The sequence below is a fragment of the Globicephala melas genome, unplaced genomic scaffold, assembly GCF_963455315.2.
Source record: "Globicephala melas unplaced genomic scaffold, mGloMel1.2 SCAFFOLD_99, whole genome shotgun sequence".
NCBI classification, from domain to species: domain Eukaryota; kingdom Metazoa; phylum Chordata; class Mammalia; order Artiodactyla; family Delphinidae; genus Globicephala; species Globicephala melas.
The window spans coordinates 801,651-823,519 of NW_027207274.1; the positions used below are offsets into that span (position 1 = coordinate 801,651).

General features: G+C 39.0%; 1 protein-coding gene and 1 long non-coding RNA gene across 2 annotated transcripts in view; one reads left to right on the forward strand and one right to left on the reverse strand.

Annotated features, from left to right (window-relative positions):
• Positions 1-21,869, reverse strand: part of LOC138842536 (uncharacterized) — a 102,633-nt gene that overhangs the window by 13,689 nt on the left and 67,075 nt on the right. The window lies entirely within an intron of this gene.
• LOC132595364 (uncharacterized) lies at positions 9,437-14,292 on the forward strand. The gene is made up of 2 exons (XR_009561501.1): positions 9,437-9,743; positions 13,591-14,292. It is a non-coding gene; the product is annotated as an uncharacterized lncRNA (long non-coding RNA).

Consider the following 21,869-nt stretch of genomic DNA (forward strand, 5'->3'; position numbering starts at 1 on the left):
TGGGAGATTAGATCAGATCAAGAGATGTAAGAGGTTATGGGGATAAAAATTAGTATTTAAATATCTTGAATGCTTGGACTTTTGGTAGTTACAGAGTAAAATGGGAATAAAAGCATGATGAGATTAATCCTGCTGGTCTTCTGGGGGAAGGTAAGTGGTGAAAACAGAGATATGGAGACACGCTGACTGCACTGGTGGGGAGTACTGGTTATACACCATACTGGTGGGCTTTCAAAACGCTAAATGGAGGTGGGGTCCTGGCTAGGGAAGGGGAAGTCTATATCGACTTGGACAACAGAATTTGGGGGGGTGGTGATTTATTAAATCCAAGAGAGTAAAATATATCAAAAACAGTGGAGGTCGGGAATCAGACAATGTGAAGAAGTTGGGGAGAGAGGAGGAATTGATTGGGGGTGGGCTGTCCCTGAGTCATTACCTGGTAGTGAGCACTCCTTAAAAGACAGAGCTGGGGAGTAGAGGTTTACCTAATGCAGCACTGGAATTAATTAGTTGAGGTAAAATATGTTTAGGAACATAGGAGTCTATCACTCACAAGTGTGGAAAAAAATTTCATCTCCCAGTAGAGACACTGCATTTTACACTTGCCATCAGGAAGATGAGTGTTGATGGGGGTCTGTATGATCATGGGCTGATGATCCATAACACATATAGTCATAAAGATAAATGGGTTCTAAGTGGATCTGGTGATAGATTCTATTCACACTGCTGGTACTTCTTATTAAAATGACTACAAACTCATTCCAGGGATGTATGTTCTTTGCAATTAAAGATGAAAACCAGGCCCCTTAATGAGCCCGTATAGGGTAATACATTGTCTAGTATTAGCATCATGCTATTGACACTTTTCAGGAAGCACTGTTCGCTAGAGTCTTTTCGTAATTTTACAGATAATCATGAAGTGTAATGTAATCATGGGAAAGCATTTACAGGAAAACTTCATTTATTTGGCATGACTGGGAAATAAATGTTCCTACCTTATTATTTTAGATAACTCAAACATCCCCCTGGAGAATCCAAAATTTAAAGAAAAAAATCTGTTCTCAATGAACTTCTTTTACAATTTGTTGTTTCTTTAAATACGGTAAAAGAACATAATTTAATCCTTTCTTGACTACTTAGACTAAGCAGGCTAGAGTCATATCTGAAAGCTAGGTAGCCAAGGCCAAGATATTTAACTTCTCTCAACTTTCCTTTTCTCTTCTATAAAGTCAATACCAATTTTATAGGGTCATTATGAGAATTTAATGAGATAATGCAAAGAGAGCTTAGCTCCATTTCTGTCACACAGAACACAATCAAGGGTACCTATGATTATCAGTAGCCTCATCAGATCAGCACCTTAATTAGTAACATCAAAATCTGCCTCCACTCCAATCAAATGATGGCATCAGATCATATGACCCTCGACAAAATGACCCTAGACTACTGAGGTTTTGAATTACAGTTCCGTGTTTTTCAGTATCTTCACTCTTTGCTGCAGTGTGTGTGCCTATACACAACTGCATTAATTTTTCTCTTCAACCACTGGATTTTCTGTTTCTAATATATTCTGGTATAACAAACTTGATACCTGAATTTACTAGGACTGTGTAGACTAAGTATAAAATTAATTTTGAATGAGAGCCAGAGGGCCTCTGTCATAAGCAAAGTCATGGATATTAGTGTATGAAATTGGTGACATCCACGTTGGTTATTGAGAAACATTTCTTGAATTCATCTCAACTTTTCAAATATTTGTCAGGCATCTGTTATATAAAGTCTAGATCACTGTCACAGCCTTTTATTTCATGATCAAATGCATTAGAGCACTTAATATGTTCAAGATGTGCTGCTGTACTAGGTATTAGGAATGCAAAAGTGATAAGCTAGGCCCTACTTTCAATTAGGGAGGCTGACCAGAATCTTCGCCATTGTAATATCTTAAGATTGGTACGGAGGATCAGGCTTAAGTTATTTTACCTAGACCTGAGTTTTCTAGGGGAAATGATATTTAACTTGGTTAAGTAAGAGTCAGACAAATAAATGAAGAGAAAGGCAGGGACATTGGAAGTGTAAAGGTCCAGAGGTAATAAAGAACTTGGAAAAGTTGATGACCTGAATAAAGCTCACTGTAGGCGAAACATAAAATGGAACCGGAGGATAATACTGAGTTGTAACGCTGAGTACGTACATTAAGCAGGGACACGGATATGCAGACTGTGTAAACCACGGTAAAGATTTTGGGCTTTTTTCCAAGGATTATGAAGGACTGTTTAAAGGTTTAATCTGTGAAGTGATATACTCAGGCTTATGCTGAGTATATCATGTTTCAAAGGTCATTTTATGTTAACCACAGATAATGGATGGAGAGTACAAGTCAAGGGATGGGGGACAGTGAGCATGCTGCCCAGTGGTCCGGCGGGGAGACTGCAGTGACCCACACTAGAGCGTGGGCAGTACAAATGGTAGGGATTTTCATGAGGGAAAAACGGTAGGACTTGAAGACCAATAGAATAAAGGGAGTGAAAGAGAGGTAGGTGTCAAGGCTGACTTTGTGTTGCCCAACTTCACAGATGGTGGTACAATTTACTGAACAAAGGAATACTGACAAGGGACCACACTTGAAAAAGAAGGTCGAGAACTGAGACTCAAAACTTGGCAAATTTGAGGTACCTTTGAAGTATATACTTATCCCCTGGGAAGGGACCAAAAGGTGCCCCAACTCTCCTCCTTCAAAGATTCATTACTATGTGTATTCCAACCTCTTATGCTGTTCCATCAGTCAAAAGTCCTGATAGTATGTCCCAGCAAGGCCACTTCTAAATTTTTACCAAGAGGAAATGAAAGTATATCATCCACACAAAGACTTGTAGACAAATATTCCTAACAGATTTAGTCATAAAAGACAAGACTGGAAACAACCCAAATGCCCATCAGGGAGTGCAAAGTTAAATTGTGGTATATTCTTGTAGTGGAATCCCATTCAGCCATAAATAAGTAAGTGAATAAATGGAGTAAGCTATTGATACGTTCAACGACATGAATGAATCTCAAAATCATTATGCTGAGTAAAATAACCCAGACCAAGAAAAAAAAAAGCATAATGCCATTTTTATAAAATTCTAGAAAATGTAAACTAATATATAGTGAGTAAAGCATAGAGAGAAGAAAGAATTGCAAAGCTGCACAAGAAAACACTGGGAATTATAATATATTTGGTATTTTGTTTGGGATGATGGGTTTGTGGGTCTATGCATATATTAAAACTCACAGTATTTAGTATACTTTAAATATGAACAATGTATTGTGTGTAAATTGTACCTCAATAAAGTTATTAAAAAGTCAACCCCCTGATCACCTGCTTCTAACCAGGTGAGCTCTCATTCCCTGTTCTATGTCCCATCATAACAACCTGTTTGATAATTAGCAGCATACCTGTTTGCTCCTTCTCTCCCTGTGGATTTCCAGCTGGGCGCCAAAAGAGATTAAGCCCCTTTTGTTCCATGTGTCTCTTACAAACCTAACACAGTGAATGAAAGGATGAAGCATTGGTAGTCTCACTCATGCTGGTAAATATCTGAGAATGAACACCTTTTCCTATCAAATCAGGTCCTACGAGGACAGGGCAATAGGGGATGGATCAATGGTGGATACTAGGAAAGGTGTCTGCTTACTGTGCTCTCATATGCAAGTGAGGGACAGGAGGGTAAACAGGAGAGGGAGTGAGATAGTTAGGAAACAATGCTTTAACTTGAGACACATGTAGAAACCAGTAAAGAAAAATCTACGTGGAGGTGGAACACAATACAAAAACTATCCCATTTAATTTATGCTACCTAGGAGACACCAAAGAACAATGCTTACATTTTAGGAATGGTGTTGGAAGTGCAAATCAAGAGGGAGATTTTGTGCATATGTTAGATGCAGCCGTCGGGGAACACCCATTCTGGAATGAAGCGATGTCACGTCACTTGGGGTTTCACTGTCATTCAGCTTCACTCTGAGCTCACTGCCCTCAGGAAGCTAGCAGCTTAGACGCTTTAACTGAGAAGGCAAAGCTTTGAGTCCTGGGAGATATTCCTGTAGCTGAGAGTTTAATTTTAACTAAATGGAAACGGCTCATGACATAAAAGCAAGATTGAGCCTTTATGGAACATTTTAGGATTGTACATGGCGGTAGTCCCAAGATGAAAAACCAGGGTACAAAGGTAATCTTAAAAAGATGCCTGTAGGGTCACTTAAAGCATCTGAAATGACCTACCATGGAAAATAAAATCCTAATGGGCAAATCCTTGTGCTTTATCTATACATACAAATGGAAAGTTAAATACTTATCTAGCTGTTTTTAGATATTCAGTTTTATGCAAACGATGTTATTCTTAACGGCATTTTTGCAAGGCCCTCATTGCATACCATTTTAATTAAATTTTTATTTATTTAGCCACTGTGTTCACTGCCACGGAGCTGTAAATTCTAATTTAAGATATAATTATTTCCTGATTTCAAGGATTAGCCTCTCCCTGCGCTACTTAAATAATACTTAAATAATATGATAGAAATTCTGTGATTCAACACTCAACTGAAAGACAAGAACAGTGTTTCAAGGGGGTTGGAAGCAGAGAGATCTATGTAAGCAATATGGAACAAGTAACTTTGCAAAGAAGAGATGGGCTTTGAGGCTACTCTTGAAGGATTCTTGAACTGGGGAAGTGATATAAGATAGAGAAGGGCATCCACATAGGAGAATAGAAGGAGTACAAGGGAGATACCACAGAAAGCTCTCAGGTTTCCCTCCTTGTTAAAAAAAAAAAATCTTATGGTGTCTGAGTTTGTTCAAAGTCTAAGGAAAATATTAGCATAGCAGGGCTTCTCTATAATGGTGTAATGATCGAACCTGAAATAGAAACCACCTCAGGACAGAGGGAGGGTAAAAAGGCGTCAATTTCTCATTGTCTCCCATCAACACCCACTGTAGACATAGTTCATAGATTAAAATATTTTTTGACTGTGGACCTCAGATTGGACTGCCTGGGAATATGGTGTTCCACAGCACAGGCTAGTTTTATCTGTTTCTGGATTTATTTTTATGCTTATTTTAAACTTCTGTAGTGAGAGATACTCTAGCAGGGTACTAAATATCAAAATGGAATTCGTCTTTACTAATGGCTTTAAAGTTAATCTGGGTTAGTGATTATAAAATTATAGATATTAGTATTTCCCTACTGTGTGATGAAAGCAACCCATGCTATACCATGCATTTAAGAAATGTCACCACACAAATCCCAAGATGGTCTTCCTCCACAATTCCAATGGCCAAATCCTTCAGGAACAGAATGCCATCCTCTTCTTAAATAATAATGTTAGATATAGTACTATTTTTAGAGTTGCTTGAGGGTTTGTTTTCTTGGTTTTTTTTTTTTTTTTTTTTTTGCCGTACGCGGGACTCTCACTGTCCTGGCCTCTCCCATTGCGGAGCACAGGCTCCGGACGCACAGGCTCAGCAGCCATGGCTCACGGGCCCAGCCGCTCCATGGCATGTGGGATCTTCCCGGACTGGGGCACGAACCCATGTCCCCTGCATCGGCAGGCAGACTCTCAGCCACTGTGCCACCAGGGAAACCCTGTTTTTTTTTTTTGATGTTAACTATAACAGGCCAAGTAGGAGGCATAACCAATATGAGAGGCAGATCAACTTGCCTAGGGCCACAGATACCGCAAATAAAAGAAAATAATTTTAACACGTATTTAATATTTTATAGGTTCTAGGCAAGATTCTATGAACTTTCACATACGTTAAGATCACCGTAACAACTGTGTGAAGAGAATATTATTAGCCCAATTTTATGGATGAGGAGACCGAGGCTCAGTAAGATTAAAAGCTACAGAACACAGATATAAACTCAGGTCATCTGACCCCAATCCCAATATTCTGTGTAATCATCATGATTAAAGTAACATGTATTAGGTACTTGCTCTATGCCATCTTCTCTGCTAAGTGTTTTATATAAATCATCTCATTCCCAGCATAATGTCCCTAGAAAGGAATATCACTGGCTAACAGTCACAGATTCAGAAACAGGTTGATCAAGGTCACGCAGCTGATAAGTAACCCAGCTAGAACTTGAAATCTGAGTTTAGAACTAACACTCTTTATTAATATATTTTGCTGCCTCTTAAAGGATAGTGCAATCCTAAAAGTGAATTCAGTCACAGGTATTAGGACCTTATTCAGGCAATATCTATGTGATAAAGTGAGGGAGAAAATCCATTCTCTTGGGGAATCAGACAGCAAGCACACATTGAAATCTCATTAGAAATTAGTTACAGCAAATAATACGTTTAAATGTTTCAGTATATCATCCTCCTCCACAAAAAGGACACTTCCACTTTTGCTTAATATCCTATCCTTAATTAGCAATGACAAGAGCCTCAATTATGGATTGCTTTCTATATGTGCCTAAAGCCATGCTTAGCAATTTATATAAAATATCTCATTTAATCCTCACAACCAGACTATTAAGTCTATGATTTCTTCCTGTCAATCAAGGGAACAGTATACAAAGCTCAAAGAACTCGAACAGGTACTAACCTACCTAGTTAAGGGAAGCAGAGCAATTCTGGCCCACAAACACCTTGGAAGCTAATCATCTCTGCCTTTCACATGGAAGCCACAGTTGTGAGATTATTCAGCAGTCACCTGGTGAGATGTAATGCATTTTATCTGATACGACTGTGGGAAATGTGCTATAAAAATAAACCCAGTGTGCCTTGCTTGTTGTGCCAAAGAAACCTCCCTGGACAGTGTGAGTGGATAAAATATTGAAGAAATATTGCTGCCCATGATTAGAGTTAGAGGGATGGAAAACAATGAAGCATATATTTGAGAAGGGGATAAACAGCCACAGACTTCCTTACTTTTGTCCAGAGAATGTGAGCAATTCAGCAAAGAGCTCCTAGCCTTCGTCTGTGTAAAACTATTGCTAGATGTTAACTTGCCAGGGCTGCAGGACCCAGCACCTCCTGCACGTATACCCTGTCAATGGAATGTGAGCAAAGGTAATGAATGTCACTTCTGGGATGGAGTGATTAAGAGCAGAGCCTCTACACCCTTTTCTCCTCTGTCTTCCAACTACATTCCAAAGGCTTTGAGGCCCTAGGAAATAGAGTCAGGACATAGAAGAAGCCTGGGCTCCTAATTCACTTCATGGAGAAAAGATCTCAGCAAATAAAAAATATCATGTTGGATTATGTCCTTAAAAGTACAAACTCTATTAGATAGATTTCCATCTTGGGCAGGTGAATACTCAAATACATAATAAGACTAAATAAAATATTTTTCTCCTGATATTCTGTTCATAAGACTATAATGATACTTGTCCAACTGTACAATAATTATGTGTTAACCTCTATGACTCCCCTCAAGACTGGGAGACCCTCCAAGGTAATGATAATGACTTTTTCACCTTTCCAGCTCAGCACCTAGATCAATACCAGGTATAGTATCCACAGTAACAAATATTTTGTGAATATATGAATGATGTGTAAATAGATGAATACAAGTATGAATAAATGAGTGGAGAGACTGGAGTATACAGAGAATAAAACTATTTTCATAACAAGACCACACAAATTACTTTCCATTTGACTTTAGAATGCATTTTTGAACTTACATTTAAATGTGGGTGTGTCCAAATCAATTCAAAATCATTCAAATAATAGAATTAAGTCAAACCATGAGAGGTTAAAAAAAAGAAAAGGAAAAAGCTTGTCTCTTTTGTTCTTCATCCTCAATTTCTCTCCCTAAACCTTTCTGGCTTAGGCAAAGCACCAACCTAACTTGAATTGTCCTTTTTCATTCAAAGTGTGTTACCTTCCTGCTGAGTGTCTGAAGTAAAAGATAAAGAATAAATATGTTCTCAGCTCCTGTGAGGCCGCAGGTTTAGTCTAGGTAAAGAAAGGGTAAAATAGAGAAGTTTGCCATTTTTTATATTACTTTCAAAGTTCTTCAAGGCTGTTTTAAGTCACATACCTGAATCAGAGGGTACCAAGCAGTCTGCTTAGGTATACAGTTCTGAATCTAATGTTTGTAAGTGGGACATGAGATAATGATCCCCTCAACACTTGGGGCTGCCTGGTACAGCCTGGGTTACCCAGAACCCTGCAACTATTCACATTCAGCCACAAATAGCCTCTCTAGGGTCTCCCAGGAAGGTTACGCAAGAGAGAGAGAGTCAGACAAAAGGTCAAAAGTGGTCTCGGATGGCAGACACAGTGAGAAACGCCACACCCATGGGTCCATCAAAGTTCTCTCGCCATTCAACCAGCGGGCATCAACTTGTGCAACAGCCAGCGGCGAGTATGCCAATGCTCATGGTGAACAAGAGATTGCTACGACTGCTACAAGAACTAATGATCCAGAGCAAAGATACAGCAGGTCAGGGGCGGGAGTCCCAGGAGACCTTGTCAGCGTGGGTTTAGGTGGTTACCCGCCCATCTCTATCTTCATGTAAAGATGATATGACCGCCTAGTGGATGTGAAGGCTCTACCAGTCTGTGCCTTCTACCATCATTATTGGGACATACCTTACAAAAGCAACCACCAACTTGGAACGAAATCAGTCTCATACACATCATCAGATGATACTGCAATGAGTTTTTGTGTGCCAAAGAAAGAAGAAACTAGATTCTTTGAAAAACACTGGCTTAAAATTTTTGATCGTAAAAATGATTAAAATTTTGTCTAATGTGACGATCAAAAATACAGAGATGTTATTAAAACATTGATTAGAATTACAGTCACAACTTCAAGAATAAGACCTGGTAAACAAAACAAAACAAACAGAAAAACCAAAAAACACATGTTTGTGGAAGCAACTACAAGTTTCTCAGTAAAAATCCTGAAAAGCATTACTTGAAAATTATGTAAATTAAGTATTTGATATCTTTCCCAATACTTTATACTTTATTATGGCTTGTTATTTTAAATTTTTATTTATATTAGTTGTTTTACTTTAGCATTGTTTAATATAAAGGCTATACAATTTTTACCAAGCTCCATTTAGATCCCCTCTAGTTTATTCTAGTATAGCATACAAGTATCATTTAATAAGTGTGCCATGAAGTGAAAACAGTAAGCAGTAGTACCTACCTATATAAGCAGCATATTAATATTCACAACTAGACAACGCGTTCTAGAGTCGAAGGGGGCAGAACCCAGAAGATACCCTTAGCCTACTGATTAGGTAAATATTCAATTTAAGATGATATATTCCCTAGACCACACAAAAAATAGATACCAGTGTAATCATAAGATTTGAGGTCTGTAATTTTATCTAGCAATGTAGCCCTTAAGGCAGCAATCGCTGGTGTTTCATGAATTAATTGCCTACCGTGGAGCTTTTCAACATAGAATACAAATTAATCCCACACACCTTACTATTATAAAATTTACTTACATTTTTCATGACACATGCAGAATCTAAAGATTTATAAATATGGAGTAGATAATGCTTTCCATTTAAATTTGGCATCAAGCCATCGCTCTGAGCCCAAAATAACAATGCAGACAACGCTGGTTTAAAAAAAATCCCAGATTTACTTAATTTTGGCTGTTTGTTCCTTTGCCTAAGTGTTTGTTTTTTCTTTTTTTTTAATCTTACTCTCTAAAGCCAAGCCAAAGTTCTTTCTTCGAAGAATCAGATTTTTTGACTGATGGTGAAGCAGATGGATCACAAAATTAGGAGGTAGGACAACTGGATATTTCTGATTACAACTCTTTTACAGATTTGTTTGCTTGAGTATGGTTTTTTGCTTCTTATTTGAGCTAGAGTTTCCTCATCACTAGAATGAAGGTTTTCATTAAATATTTCTGAGTGTTCTTTTGAGCATCATGTGAATTTGTGATCCTGTCTAACTTGTTGCAGAAAAAATTTAAATGTATATAATCTTAGAAGTATTTATACTAGTTATAAATTCAAACAAAGTAGGGATTTTAAACGCTGAATTATCCTGATTTTATGCCATGCTGCCACTAATAAACAAACAGCAAGTTCCCTGATAGTGATTCTCTATTATGGGATATTGATATATTTTGGGATTTGGAGGTTGGATTGACCTCCCCCTGTTTACAGGACACAACTTTCTGATTTGCCACCTGCTACGTCCTATTCATCTTTTTGTAAGACTTTTTAAACATTCAGCAAAACCCTCATGGTACAGAATTTCCCCCAAGTGGCCCACATTTGAACAGTAGAATTCAACTGAGACTTGAAGATGGGCCACACGCAGCACACCCTGCTGACATGTTCCTCTACCCACGTCCCTCCTTTTCTCACTGCCTGGTAATTGAAGTGTATTTTTGTCAGTGGTGTCAAAGCCTGTCTCCTAGGCTGTCTTATTATTTTTAAATCCCCGACAAGTCCACCACAGTGATCCAGCTCCTTGCACTTTACAGGTGCTCAAGACCTATTGGCCAAGCCAACACGTCTCTCTCAGTTTCTCTAGACTTGCAGGTCCTTAACTGTGGACCCTAGGGTGACTGGGAGACACAGCAGCTGGCCTGGAAGAAACTGTGCATAAACCACAGATTTTTACTTATGCAGCTTTGTGCATTAATTCTGGATAAGCACATGATAGAATGTCATATGTGTGAATTTTATTTTTCAGGTGTAGTGATGGTGGGAAAGAGGCTGGCAATAGCTATTGTAGACCACACTGCATTATAAAAAAATCTGATAAATCCAAGCAATTCAATTCAAAATGGTCAATTAAGGGGAAAAATGCAGTCATTTAACTTGATAATTCTACATGATACATTAAGTCTCTCACAGACTCCACCACAATGAAAGCGAAAAGAGTTGAATGAAGGTAGAGGAAGATTTTCTTTAAGGTCCACTACTTGATTTCTTTTAGCTCCTAAATATGTGGGAAGCAGTAAAGCATGGTGCTCAGGCCATTGTACTCACCTGATCTTGGAGTTGGGCAGTGTAATTTGTGCACTGGCTGAACAGATGGATAACTAATCATAGGCAAATTCTTAACTTTTCTCTTCCTCAGTGTCTTCATCTGTAAAATGGGGATATTATTGGTACTTACTTCTTAAGAGCTTTGTGAGGATTAACTACACTAATCCATGGACAAGAGACATGTTGTCTACATAACAGGTGCCCAATAAGTTACAGTGACTGTGTTGAGTTTTTGATACTGCCCATGACAACAATGATGGCATATGTCTATTTTTATCATTATAGTGTGATTACACGTCATATATGTTGTATCTCCTTGTTCTGAGATTAACATAGCCTCTTTTAGAAACCACCAAAAGGCTCAACAGTATTGGTGAGAAACATCTGTGAGCAACAAACATTCAGACACAAACATTCAATTAAGACGACCGCTTCCAGAAGCAGTCTCTGAAGCATGTCTGATCTAGAAGGGATGCCCCCATGCACTTCCTGCTGGGAGAGAATCTTCTATTGTTGCCAGTCAGGATCATTCCCTGTTGGTTTAAATTAACCTGAAAGAGCCTCAGCAGTTTAGGTACGTTTAGCTCAACATCGCAGATTGTTTATACCTGTGATGCAGGCACGTCAAAAAAAACCACCACTGAGCCACTGGCTTAGGGTTTCCAGCTGAAGCTACAGCGGTTCTTTTCTGTAAACACAGGAAATCAGCCAAGCTCAGTTTGCTTAAGACATTCAGGTAAACCGTTTGCTTTGTCAGAGCGCTCTCCCAGGAACGACCAAGATATTCCGAATCATTTACTTCTTTCCCATTTGCCATTCTTTTCATGAGGTGGATTCCCCAATCGTAAACACAAAGAAAGTGTTTAATCAGAAGCAGCCAGAAGTGATTGGTGATAACTGGGATTTAATGGCTCAATCTCAAATCTAGTTTCAGTTGTGTTTCACCAGAGATTTTTCAGATTCTTGCTATGAGAGTTTGGCAGAAGACAATAAAAATCATGATTTCCTCACTTTTTTCTGATGTTTTGCTATGGTGCTAAGTAATATGGTCAGTATTCCCCTGGAAATATATAAAGCACTTGACGTGGTGTGTTCATCACTTGCCTCTGACTAAAATGTCCAAATGACTGAGAATTAATGAAAATCATTACGGATAGGAGCAAAGGATGTGTACCAAGATGTTCACTAAAGCATTGTCTACAATTGTGAAAATGAAAACATATAAACTGTATAACAATAGGCATGAAGTATTTACTACTACATGGACTACTATGAAGCCATTAAAATAATGATGTAGAAACAAAAAAATGTGAAAAATGGGTTTTAAAATTAAACAATAACACACTAATATTAGATTATTTAGTTATTATTCTGGCTCCAACCAGAAGAAAAACAAACAGTAATTTGAGCATGGAAAGTGTAATGAAAAAACTATTAATTATGAAAGACGATTAGAGTAAGGAAGGAATGGCCAGCGACAAGTAAAGAGAACGCCAAAACACACAGTTAGCAGAAATAAGGAGAGCCGCTAACCCTCCAGTTGAAAAGAAGACCTCCTCCTCCCTGCCCACAGGACTGAGGTCCAGACCCGGTTGAAAAGAGCATGACTGTGGCTCACTGGATGGTAAAGAAGCTGCTGTGGTGTCTCCTGGTGGAACTTTCTGGAAATATGCCCTCTGTAAGTTGCTGGAAATCCACATTCTAGGGTTCCAGTAAAACTATGCACGGGGAGATTTCTCACCTGAGGCGCTACTCCAAAACTGCTTGATAGAAGATGCTGACGGAAGCTGTCGTCCACTGCTCTCTCTGCGCACTGCTGAAGCCGACTACCGGAGAAGTTGTGAGCCCCGGGAGCAGGGCTGAGGACGCCCTCGGAGCTGCAGGAGTGAGTGGGTGCTGAAGACGCCACCAAGAGCCTTCCCAGCAAGCACCGGGGCATCACGAAGCAACACCTTCCTCAGGTGCCATCAATTAGGAAAGCCTAACATCACACGAGCTGGCCAAGGAAAAACTATTTAAAGGACCCATAGCACTTTTCACAGAGCAAGTAACAAAAGGTGAATTTCGAGCTGAGAGGCGGTAACCAATGTTACCTCAAGAAAAATTAAATTAAAACGGAGTTTTCTTTTTTTTTTTTTTTTTTGCGGTACACGGGCCTCTCACTGTTGTGGCCTCTCCCGTTGCGGAGCACAGGCTCCGGACGCGCAGGCTCAGCGGCCATGGCTCACGGGCCCAGCCGCTCCACGGCATGTGGGATCTTCCCGGACCGGGGCACGAATCCGCGTCCCCTGCATCAGCAGGCAGACTCTCAACCACTGCGCCACCAGGGAAGCCCTAAAAAGTTTTTATCACATAATCAGTGAAATGCAAATTCAAGCAATAAGATGCCATTTTTGACTAAAAAACAAACTGACACAAAGAGTATATAATATTAAAACGTTAACAATGGCTCTCTTTGGGTGGGAAATTACCAGTGAATTTCTCATTTTTCTTGGAGCATTGCCATATTCCTACAATATAAATGTACACAGATTTCCAATGCACAAAAATAAAATACAATTATCAACTCAGCTACCCAATAAACTTAATATTCACTCAATAACTTTTACTCTGTATTTAATTACAGCATAAAATGTAAGAACAAATGCAATATGGATGCTGCATATTAAAGGGACTCGATCAGTCTTACTCATTTTGTGGAATCAAGGAAAGGACCATTCAAGCGTTTCCATGAGTTTCTCTTCCATTCTACCTAAAACTCCCTCTTGCTGGAGGAATTCTGTCGATCAAATTCTAGTTATCCAAATCAACACATTTAATATATCTTACAGGGGTATTAGTGCTTTGTGTGTGGGGGGGGAGGGGTGGTGGGTACAGGTGAAATAAGTTTAGGAAATGATCAATGTACCAAAGGTGAACAGGTTTACATATTGCTGTTTCTATCTGTACATACCACACAGGTTTGTACAGAACTGCAATAGTGTTTGGATCTAGCTAGAGCCTGGATATGATTCTGCTTTACCAACCCAACAAGGAACTTCTTCTGTGCACATGATTGAATCAAGGTGAATGAACATGTTTGGGGGAAGTTTTAAAGGCTTACACAAAGAACTACAGCTCTGTCAAGTGATGTAATATAATTATAAAAGTTCTTTTAAAAAAATTTACTGTTGCCTTTCAGTCTACCTTCCTGTATTTTACTACACTCTACCTTATTTTAAATGTGATTTAAGGAAATGTTTTGCTCCATACTTTCTTAGTCTATCCCTCCCTTTCTTCCTCTTTGCCTTATAAAAGAATAAATATATAATCGAGCCAAAAAAAAAAACCCCTCCAGCTTATTTGTACAAAAAAGCTTCAACTAGCAACCTAAGTGTCCATCGACGGATGAATGGATAAAGATGTGGCACATATATGCAATGGAATATTACTCAGCCATAAAAAGAAATGAAATTGCGTTATTTGTAGTGAGGTGGATGGACCTAGAGTCTATCACACAGAGTGAAGTAAGTCAGAAAGAGAAAAACAAATACTGTATGCTAACACATATATATGGAATCTAAAAAAAAAAGGCTCTGAAGAACCTAGGGGCAGGACAGGAATAAAGACGCAGATGTAGAGAATGGACTTGAGGACGCGGGGAGGGGGAAGGGTAAGCTGGGACGTAGTGAGAGAGTGGCATGGACATATATACACTACCAAATGTAAAATAGATAGCTAGTGGGAAGCAGCTGCATAGCACAGGGAGATCAGCTCGGTGCTTTGTGACCACTTAGAGGGGTGGTATAGGGAGGGTGGGAGGGAGGAAGACGCAAGAGGGAGGAGATATGGGGATATATGTATGTGTATAGCTGATTCACTTTGTTATACAGCAGAAACTAACACACCATTGTAAAACAATTATACTCCAATAAAGATGTTAAAAAAAAATAAGCTTTAAAAAAAGCTTCAACTACAAAGGGACATGTTACCGCCTGCTACCATCAATATAATACCTAACAATTTATCATTGACGCTGTAAGAAAGTTAGTGGTGTACCTAAAACCATCTTTTATTTTAAATATCCCTTGTTGTGCTAGTAATGATTTTCCTTTATTATCCCCAAGTCATATATTTAAACCTAAAGAGACAGACCCAATTTCACTTCTCTAAATTATTCTACTGTAACCACATGTACCCTAACTGTAGGAGATGCTTGAGCCATTTTCTACTTAAAATTCTGAAAGACTCGTGCTCACATAATCCCCACTGACACTTTTGCAAATGACCAAAAATTTCATCAAGGCCACTGGATCAGAACAATTAGTGGGTACATCAAGTAAAAAGCAATATAAAGGGTTAACACTAAGAATACCTTGAGGGAAGAGCCTAATTGTGTGCCTCTGTAGGTAAGACATCCATATTTCTTTTAAAATGCTTTTAGGGCAATACTACAGATGCATGTTAATATACCCTGCTTGATTTAAAAAAAAAACTTTAATGGTGGAACATATCAAATTCAAATCGCACAAGTTGCAGCGCTTGATTTTTCTTAAAAGGTCCATTTTTACTCCTTACTCTTCAATCTTGACATCACTTTTGGAATGCATCCCCAACACCTTCCCCCTGATCCAGGCAGCAGTGATATTTCCTTACATCTATGTTTCTTTTATCACATTGCATCATAATCATTTACTTAATCAACTTTCTGCTTCACTACAATATGAGTTCTGTGAAGCCAGGATCCATGTTTTATTAAGTTTGAATCTCCAAAGTTTAGTGGATTTGCTGTTTCAACAAATATTTATTAAATGTCTACTCTTTCCCAGATGTGTGTGCCGGGTATAAATAAGGTGGCTTGTCAAAAAGAGAGATGCGGTTCTTGGGCTCATGGAATTTAGAGTTCAGTGAGGGAAACAGTAAATTAACAAGAAAACATTCTAACAAATGATTACAAATTCATACAAGTTCTATAGTATAAAATAGAAAGACGTTGCGACACATATTAACCTGGGGGAATTTCTCGGGATAAACAGGACAAGGCCACCCTTGGAGGCCACTTGGAAGCCACTTGGAAGTATGTGAGGCTCAACATAAGGGAATAGAGTGTGTGAAGTTTCTGAGTCCAGGAGAACTCAGCAGGAATAAATGGAGGAGTGAAGAAATAAATGATTTGGAAATGAACACTGTGGCAACATGATGGAAAGTTGAAACATTACCTGTGTCTCTAAGAAGCTTATAAACAGCAAGGAAATTGAGCCCGAGAATCCCCATCCTTTCCGTCCTGCAAGTCACTCAACCTATTTCTATTCTTTTTTCTTTTAACCAAGGCAGACATTGCTAATCAATCACGGCATTCTTCCCCCCTAAGGCTGGACAGAGCTTAAATTTTTTTCTTAATTCAGTGCTTCTGCCAACCATTACCACTCATTCAGAATGGGCACTCAAGATGATACCCTTTTGCCCTTCCTGATGTAAGTGGTTAATACCATTTTTACCTAATTAATAAACATTTGATATTGGCTTGAGGGGGACAAGAGGTAGCAAACTGAGCTAATATATATAAAAAACAGTGAAGATTGTAAATGGATAAGCAGCCTGGCTCATTACAGGTGCTGAACTGATAGGAGTGATTATAATGATGCTGGGAAAATATGGGGCATCCAGTAATTGATGGGAGCTAGCATTTGAGGCTACTCCTGAGGGTGAGAGAAATTACCAAGTGGGAAGCACTGAGTCACTGAAGTCACTCTTTCATAACGCCATAGTTTTTAGCTAACATAACGTCATATGTTAGCTTGGGACAGCCAAGCTAATATTTTCTCAAAAATACAGAGAAAAGAATATCTTTACACTCAAGCAAAAAAAAAAAAAAAAAGATAATCATCAGAAAGGATATATGCAGTTGGAAACTAGCATCTTGACCTAGTCCTAGTACATTTAGAAATGAAACCTCATCAGCTTTACTGACTTCACCACTTAGTCCGTGTACCAGAACTTCAGCAAGCCAGAGTTAGCCAGTTTAAAACATTCAGTTTTCCCCCACCTGCACTGAGTGAACCATGCATCTTAGGTATAAAATGATAGCATTTATAATTCAGTAAGAGCTAAACCCAGAAGTACTCTAACATATTATTAAGGTTGAAAATTTCTTAGAAACCAAAGAAATACAGAGGTTTAGTTCTTATGATGATATTAATTGGAAATACGTTGCATCTACTACATGTTGAGAATCTCCTTGGATATGAATTGATGCACTGAGACCTAGCCATAGGATATAGCTACCCAATCCACTGCCTACTTATAAGTTCTTCTGAATAAGATTTTATTATATATTGTTTCACTTTAGAACTGCCTATGTTGGGCAGAGTAGTCTTCCTGAGTTATAGTAATAGTTACCACTTTGAGTGTCTGTTTTATGTCACTGCCATGCTAGGCCTTTTATATATATTATTTATAATGCATACAATAACCCAGTAAAGACTGACCTGATTTCTACCTCACAGACAAGGCAACTGCAGTTCAGAGAATTTAAGGAACTTGTTCAATTTACGTAACTAAATCAATGTTAGGGATGGGATCTGGATGCAGTTCTGTCTCACTCCAGAGCTCATGTCATTTTCACTACCCTTTGTTTGCACGTTAGCTCTATCTCATTCCACAGCCACACATAGATTACGGAAAATTAGAGGACCACCCCAGACACCACATTTGTAAGGGCCTGCCTTTAGGAAGGGGGAAAGCGAGCTAGCTTGTGGGGGAGAGAGTTGTTCCCATCTGATGCTAGGGCTTGTATAGCCTCCATCAGCCCCGGAATCTCTCTGACAGCACCTGAGCAATGTATGTGATCAGCACTTTCCACCTTCCTTATGGTTACATATGCTGATTAATTTTTCCTGGTATAGATGCTCATTTTAACAAGTCACTCGTTGTAAACAAGGCCAGGTGTAGGGCCCATTTCCTGCTCCACCCACTTTATTGAAGCCAAATACTCCATCTATATCCTTCCCGAGTTGTATCTCACAGTTATAGACAATAGGCACTGTGAGTCTTAAGCATGAATAGATTGACATAAAAGCATTCTCTCTTCACTAAAAGGAAAAAAAAAAAGTACACTTACTGGGTGATAATATGGCAGGAAGTCTGCTATATATCTTTATAAACAGGGTACCGAGGTATAATTATTCCACTTTAGCTCACAGATGCTTTCACTCGTTTCCTGATTTTTGTTTTGTTTTGTGCGGCTCACGACAGACCAATCCATTTTTGCAGAGATCAGGCCCTGCAGCTCAGGGCCGACTCTCATAGATACTCTGAATCAAGTACAGGGATGAGCAGCTGGGAAGATGGGGGAGGCGGTCAGGGAGGCAGGGAGACCTGAACAGATGAGTAACGGGGACCAGGAAGGAGGACAGAGGCTCCATACATGATTAAACATGAATATGGGCCCTCTTGCCAACCAGATGCATCATCTTTATGCAACTGGAATGACCCCTTTTCCCACACCTCCCTACGCTACACAGAATGCTTTGACTGATTTTTTTTTTTTTTTTGGCGGAGCACAGGCTCAGCGGCCATGGCTCACGGGCCCAGCTGCTCCGAGGCATATGGGATCTTCCCAGACTGGGGCATGAACCGGTGTCCCCTGCATCCGCAGGCAGACTCTCAACCACTGCGCGACCAGGGAAGCCCCTTTGACTGATTTTTATTGACAGCTCAGCATGTGCTATAACAGCAGTAGCACACCGAGTAGAACAGGTTGACAGTGTGGCAGATACCGCCATCCCTTTCCAATGTTTGTAGGCTTTCTGAGCAGGCCGTGGGCGTCCCGTGCACCTCACTCCTCTTCTAGCAGAGGCCAAGCGATGCAGACATTAACTATGCACCTAAATGAGACTCCTAATGAGACAGAGCAGGACCCTATGATCCTTTCCCCTAACCATGTCCTCTGCCTGCTTTTTGTCTGTGGAAAAACTTTAGCCCAAAATTAAGTTTAATCAGAGAAGTGAGAAAATGCAGAAGCAAAAAATAAAAGCAAACAGGACAAAACAATAATAATTTATCAGTAAGCAAAGTTAAGGACATTTAGTTCCTCCTCAATGGCTATAGATAATATTCTGAGCCATATCCTGTGAGCTGTGTGAAACCCCACTAGGTGAAGAAGTTAAGTACGTGATGACCAGACTGTAGGCATGACATAAGCTGCCACAATTCACAATTCTGAGAACTGGCCTCAAAGAAATGAGAACGAACCGACCCTGGAACTGAAGACTAACTGTACTTAAAACAATCAAGATGACACTGGTCAGACCACCGATGACCAATTTCAAGATGACGGTCAGAGCTGACTGTGCTGTTTCTGCGTGTAGCCCCCCTCCCTCCGTCTATAAAAGCTCTTGCCCCCTCATTGGGTGGGTGCGGGGAGTTGGCCTTCGGACAGGCGTCCTCCCTCCCACACCCCCTGGTCGCCGGCACCCAAAACAAAGTAAACGTTCCTTTCCACCAACCTTGCCTCTTTACTTGCTTTTGAGCGGCGAGCAGCTAGACCCCACCTCCGGTTACACTAACAGCAAAGGCAAAGAGAAAAAATCATTTAAAAACATGATGTAGAGAACACAGATGTAGAGAACAAATGTATGGACACCAAGGGGGGAAAGTGGCGAGGGGAGGGTGGTGGTGGGATGAATTGGGAGATTGGGATTGACATATATACACTAATATGTATAAAATGGATAACTAATGAGAACCTGCTGTATAAAATAATAAATTAAATTAAATTAAAAAAAAAACGTAAGTGGCATTTTATGCACCAGTTCAAATAAAGGGGAACCTAATCATTGTGAATGATAAACCAGTTTGTGAAAAACCCACTGCTTATTAGAACAGCACGCTCCATGTAAAAAGAAATTTTCTAATGGTAAATATAGCAGAAGGCTACAATTACAACCGTTCAATGATTGCAATCCACAGAAAAGCCATTTAGTGATCAATTGGAGAGCAAGAGGAGATTATCACCTGTTTAAGCTTCCACTGATTCTATCAAGTTGTTTGCCTGGCAGTAGCTAGGCTATGATGGAAAAGCTGAGAAAAACTCATTTTTCCCCTATCTAAGTATTATTAATTGCAAGCATTCATTTTGAAAGATTTGTGGCTCTTTGGGAGAAAAGGATCTGCTTGACAACTACTAATTATACTTAATAATAAATAATACTTATCATTTACATAATTATTTTCATATTTAAATCCTTTCACAGATTTTGTTTCCTCATATGGAATATCAGTGCAACTTGACTGCATATAATGTTATGATATTTCTGTGAAACCAGCCCCAAGTAGTAAGCTTTCATAAGAAAATTGGGGCCTTAATCTTATCTATATTAACAAGTGTTAACAAATCATTAGAATTTCCTTTTTCAGCACCTGAAGAGGCGGGCAGTATTGAACAACTATCTGAGGAACACTGAACTGACTTTTTGGCAAAACACCCAGTTAACGCCAAAACTGTGCAAAAATATTTAGAAGAGGCAGAGACATGAGGCAACAAGATCAATGAGAGACGTATTAAATTAAAAGAAATGCCTTTTTTTTTTTTTAACATCTTTATTGGGGTATAATTGCTTTACAATGGTGTGTTAGTTTCTGCTTTATAACAAAGTGAATCAGTCATACATAAACATATGTTCCCATATGTCTTCCCTGTTGCGTCTCCTCCCTCCCACCCTCCCCATAGAAATGCCTCTCTCTCTCTCTATCTGCCTACCTATCTATCAACAGGGTGAAAACAAAAGAGCGAAACAAATGAAATCAATATACTTAATATAGTTGTGAATGTAAAGGTCTGAATATAGATTTTTTAAAAATTGTCTGCACGAGTTGGTTATTTGACCTAGTGAGTACATGTGTAGAAATTTATTCTAAGGATTTCACAGAAATCTAGGTACCATGGCATTAACTGGAATACTATTTGTAAAAAAGAAAAACTTGGAAATAATTTGTTTCCAACAATAGGGCATTGTTTAAATAAGTGATATCATATGTTGAAATATTAAATAAGTTTTAAATTTTCTAAATGAGGAATATTAGATCATGTGGGAAATTGTCATGATAACATTAGGTGAAAAGGTACTGGAAATAAAAATTATATAAACAGTATATCTTATCCTTATTAAATAATGTATGTATAAAATATGTAAATATATATGTTTATATAAATATATATGCACATACAAGTGGGAAAATGCAAAAATGGAAAAGATAATATTTATCTCAGAGTTCTGCAAGTGTATTTATATTTTTCCTTTACATTTTTCTGTATTTTATAATTTTTCTACCATATTAATTTAATTACTATGTATTTTTGAACAACTATTTTTTAAAATTGTTTTTACATATAGAGTGGTCACGTGTTTGCTTAACAGAGTGCAAGTGAAAAATAAAGGCTGTTTTTGTGGTTCTCATGATGTCTAAAAGACTAAAACAAGTTCTGAGACCTCGAAGTCTACTTTGGCCACACAATTCCACATCTAATCTGGGAGCTCATCATAAGACTATCAAGCAACTGGGTGAAAAAGATATACGCTGCAACACTATTTATAATAGGAGAAACAAGGAACCAACATTAAGGTCTACCGAAAGGGGATTTATGAAATGAATGGTGGTACAACCACTGCCTAGAGCTACAGCTATTAAAATGATCATGTTCCGGGAACACAAATTCACCCAGGAGGGGCTGTTCTTGCAGGCTGTTTGCATCAAACAGGAAATGCTGACGATGAAGCTCTCGTTGGAGAACACCTCCCAGGGCATCAGATGTACCTGCGCTTCAACTTCCCCCACATCCAGGTAAGGCTGCACACCAAGTATCACCAGACTGTCCACTTTTCAGGAGAAGCTGCAACATGCCAAGGCTTTTCAGATGTTGTGCAG